Source organism: Grammomys surdaster, unplaced genomic scaffold (assembly GCF_004785775.1).
Source record: "Grammomys surdaster isolate TR1022 unplaced genomic scaffold, NIH_TR_1.0 241, whole genome shotgun sequence".
Taxonomy (NCBI): domain Eukaryota; kingdom Metazoa; phylum Chordata; class Mammalia; order Rodentia; family Muridae; genus Grammomys; species Grammomys surdaster.
In genome coordinates, this window is record NW_021604686.1 from 1,878,073 (window position 1) to 1,883,331 (window position 5,259).

Below are 5,259 nucleotides of genomic sequence, written 5' to 3' on the forward strand. Positions count from 1 at the left end.
GTCCGAGGAGGGCCCGCGCGCTCCCGTGCCTCCCAGCCTGCTGCAACCACTCTCGCGAGACTCCCACTCAGCTCGTAAGGCTGGTCCACCAGCGCTCGCGAGAAGGAAGGCACGGGCGCCTCCGCACCTTGCGGGAGCTGTCCAAGGTGCTAGATGCCCGGCCATTCAGGTGGTAGGTGGGCACCTTCAGGGACGAGAGCACAGTCAGTGCATGAAAAGGAGAAATGTGCAGTAGTGCCAGCAACCAATGCCTTAACTTCCAAATTTGTAAAGTGGGGAGAATAACCCCCATACCAATCTCAGGGACCTGTGGGAGTAAGAAACAGCTTGATGAGGGGCTGGAGAAGTGGCTCTGTGGTTAAGAGTACTTGTGTGCTCTCAAAGGATTGGGGTTTGATTCCTAGCACCCATATGGTGGCACCATAACCCCAGTTCCAGGGCATCCAACAGGCATGCACATGGTGCACACACGTGGATGCAGGTAAAACATTTATACATATAAAATAAAAATAAGTAAATCTTTTTTTTTTAAAGAAATAGATAGCTTGATAAAATGAAATAAGAAATGAACACAGAGCCGGGCGTGGTGGTGCATGCCTTTAATCTCAGCGCTCGAGAGCCAGAGACAGGCCAATCTCTGTGAGTGCAAAGGCAGCTTGATCTTCATAGTGAGTTCCAGGACAGTTGGGGCTACATAGTGAGGCCTGAGAGAGAGAGAGAGAGAGAGAGAGACAGAGAGAGAGAGAGAGAGAGAGAGAGAGCAGGTGTGTGGTGTTGATTCACATCGATAATCCTAGCCCTTCCAAGACACATGCAATGAGGTCAATGCAAGTTCAAAGCCAGTTTATCTACACAGCAAGTGGACACATACCAGGCTACCAGGATACACATGAGCTAGTGTCTCAAAAAAAAAAAAAAGGAAGGGGCCGGGCAGTGGTGGCGCACGCCTTTGACCCCAGCACTTGGGAGGCAGAGGCAGGCGGATTTCTGAGTTCCAGGCCAGCCTGGTCTACAGAGTGAGTTCCAGGACAGCCAGGGCTACACGGAGGAACTCTGTGTTACAAAAAAAAAAAAAAAGAAAAAAAGAAAGAAAGAAAGAAAGAAAGGAAGGAAGGAAAGAAAAGAATTTTTTTTTTTTTTTTTTTTTTTTACAGGAGGGTAGGGAATGGCTCAGAAAAAGACGGAAAAAGGAAGAAGGAGAGAGATAATAATATACAGTTGTTAACAGCAAGACTGAGAAAGGACAAAGGTAAATGCTTACAAGCACAGAACTAATGCAGCTCTGAGACATGGAGCTGGGAGTAGAAGACAGGCTGTTTCTGTGAGTGCTGTTTACATAGTCAAGCCCTGTGGGCTTTCCACAGCCCAGGCCATCCCCTGTCCTGCCAGCCAATTGCTCCGCCCCCTCACCCACACCACCCTGGGCCTGGAAGAGGGCTTCAGTGGGTGGGATACACTGCAGGGATTCTTTGCCCAGACTAAAGGCCCATTGTGTGCCTCTAGCCAGCCAGCTCTGGGGCCTCACTCCCACAGCTGGCATGGAAAGGGAGGGAGAGGAGAAAAGCAGACAAGAACAGTGCAGAAGAGACCAGAAGGAGGGCTGAGAGGGATGACCAGGGAGCAACAGAAGCCACCAGTCCAAACAGAAAGAAGAGTCCTAGCTTACTGACAGGCGAACCAGGTTCTCCTTTAGATCAGTATGCATACATGGTCGCTTACTCTATGATAGCTTGTTCTACGACAGCTATATTTTCTGTTTCTTTTTAATTTTTCATTATTACTTTTATGTACAAAAATTATGTATCATTTTTCATTATTATATTTTATTCAGGGTGTTTTGCCTGCATATATATATGTCTGTGCACCATATACCTGCAGTGCCTGTAGAAGTCAGAAGGGCATGCGGAACAATTCCCCCAGGGACTGGAGATGATTGTGATCTGCCATCAAGGTGCTGAGCATTTGAACTCTGGTTCCTCTAGAAGAGCAGCCAGTGCTCTTAACCACGGAGCCGTCTCTCCAGCCCCTGTACTTCCAGTTTCCAATGACTGAGTGATGTTAAGCAGGTAGCAAGCAAAAGTAAAAGAACAACAGCAAGTCGCAGATGCAGGGTAGGCATCATGAGATCACGCTGACAACATCTAGCAGAAGCCTGGGGCGGGGTCAGGGGACAGTCACGCTGTAGCTTTCTCCACTGACAGTGTCTTCCTCAAAGAGTTCCTGGCTTCCTGTTCACACTGTAGGCAGAATTATTCTACGGGACAAACAGTAGTAACATTTGAGGAAGGTGCACCTTCCACCTGTTCTCAAGAGCACAATGTTTTTACTCTTGGATTATTTTGCTCTACTCTCTGCCAGTCACAGAAGCAAGGGGCCAGCCTGCCCTCCCCAGACAAGGGGCTTTGGTGGACACTTTATACAAGAATGCTTGGGTCTGCCGGGTGGTGGTGGCACACGCCTTTAATCCCAGCACTTGGGAGGCAGAGGCAGGCAGATTTCTGAGTTCGAGAGTTCAAGGCTAGCCTGGTCTATAGAGTGAGTTCCAGGACAGCCAGGGCTACACAGAGAAACCCTGTCTCGAAGAGAAAAAAAAAAAAAGAATGCTTGGGTCAAGAATGCTAGGGGGGAATCCACCCTGCATCCAGTTTCTCAATAAAGGTTAAGAGCACACGGCAATTGGTCAGTATGTTTGTATTACATCGATGCTGACTATCCCAGAAATAAGCCAAGTTTATGCTGGTTTACAAAGCTGTGGGGAGAACCAGTGAACCTGTGAGGCCTGAGAGAGAGAGACCACTTGAAAAAAAGGAGACCTGGGGAGACACTGCTCCCTCGGGATGAACACCTGGAATCCACATGGAATTGGTAAGAGATAACTTGTGGCTCATATGGGCCCTACAGGGAAGATGTTGGTGTTCTCATATAATAACTGTACTATTCATAAATAACTTCCTCCTGATTATGCAATTGGGACTATTATTGATTTTAAAAAAATGAGATGGGGACTGGAGAGATGGCTCAGCGGTTAAGAGCACTGACTGCCCTTCCAGAGGTTCTGAGTTCAATTCCCAGCAACCACATGGTGACTCACAACCACCTGTCATGGGATCCGATGCCCTCTTCTGGTGTGTCTGAAGAGACATTGTGCTCCTTGCATTTGAAACACTTTCGTGAATGGAGGGGAATACTGGTGTCATAGTGGCCATCTTTAAAAAAAAAAAGATGTATTTATTTATTATTTATATGAGTACACTGTAGCTGTCTTCATGACAAACCAGAAGAGGGCATCAGGTCCCATTACAGATGGTTGTGAGCCACCATGTGGTTGCTGGGAATTGAACTCGGGATCTCTGGAGTCAGTGCTCTTAACCGCTGAGCCGCCTCTCCAGACCAGTGGCCATCATTAAACAAATGCTTATTTAACCAGCATTTGTAGATTGCTTTCAAGAAGAAACAACATAGAAGGTGGGCAGAAGAGGTAAACTGCCCCTTCCTGCAGTGCAACGGGGAGCCAGATGCTTGTCCACGGTGACCTGCGGTTATACGAAATAGCAGTAAGAACCACAGGACCCAAGCTTCAGTGTTTTTTGAAGATAAAATGAAATAACACACTGTCTTACTGTCTTTGCTTGTTGCTGTGACAAAATACTCATTCCAGAACAAGAGAGATGAAACAGACAGTAAAAAAACAAAAACAAAAACAAAAAACAAAACAAAAACAAAAGAAAAACCTTACCACCAAGTCTGAGGACCTGAATTCAATCCCCAGAAAGCACCATTGGAAGGAGAGAATTGTTTCCCATAAGTGGTCCTCTGACCTACACATGTGATTTACTCCACACAAACACTCGAGTGCCCATGCGCACAAACAGAGGGGGTTTGGGGGGGCGGGGCAGGCAGAGACAGAGAGGTAGCTCAGTGGTTAACAACATTAACTGCTCTTCTAGAGAACCAAGGTTCAATCCCAGATGAGGAGCAGATAGAATCCTGAGTGAATGTGTATCGTTGTTATGAGCACAACCATATCAAGGACCGCAATGTCTCAGATATATAGAAATGGCAAATCCTTTCCCTGACGAAACTAAAGGTGTTCAGGAACTTTTAACCTTTAGCTATAGCCAGTGTGTTCACAAAGTATCGAGAACTTTTAACCTTTAGCTATAGCCAGTGTGTTCACAAAGTATCGAGAACTTTTAACCTTTAGCTATAGCCAGTGTGTTCACAAAGTATCGACCGCAGCCCTCCTCCTCTAGACGCTGACCACAGCTTCTTCCTCCAGATTGCTCACCTACAGCCTAAGGCTGCTAGATCTCCTGGAACTCATGGAGATTAGCTAACCAGCCTTCTCCTCATTCGCTGCATAAAATAAATGTGCTGAATATTCAGGCTCTTGGTGTATCTCCATCAGAGTGTACAGCCTACCCAATCCCGGCTTTTCTGTGTGCGTGCCTGTCATTTCTTCATCCCCCAGAGATCCAGTTAGGTCAATCCCTAAGCTGTGCAGGTCATGACCTATGTAAATAAAAATAAATATGTTTGTGAAAGAAGGTAATTCTCCACAGGCATGCTGAGAGGGCCGTTTCCTGGGTAATTCTCTATTCTATCAGCCGACAGTTAACACTAATGATTACACACATGTAGACATACGTTGCATATGAGGCTGTATCTGGTGCATAATAAAAAGTCAATGAATATTTAGCTCCTACTGTATAGCAGCAACGGGAATGTGTGTTTCTTATAGGCTGAAGTGGGAGACCCACTTCTGAGCCAAACCATGTAATAACATTAACATTTCAAGCTTGAGGGACGTCACATCTGCTCCCATGCCTTTACTCAAAGCATAAAGGGAGACCTAACATGGATCCAGAGAGGAATTTTCTCCATGCAGGATGATAAGGAGAGTCACATGACAAATAGCAGTGTTTCATCCCACTGTAGGGAGGGACAAATTATTGGGAGCATTAATCTGGTCAGTCACCTACAGCTGTTTATCTTCCTCGGTCAAATGTGGCATGCCCACCCAAGGACCTCCAGGACAACATCTATATTACAGATCAATAACCAAGTGAGAATATCAGGTTTTACTGAACCTTTGATCCATCAAGGGAGATGCTAAGCCTTGTGCCTCTCTTCTGAAGCAATCACTATTATTCCCATTTAAAAATAAAGCAAGCGAACATCAGAGAGGTGATCAACCCACCCAAGGAAATAGGACAGATGGATCTAAGAAAGGGATGATCCATTATCTTTTTTCAGATC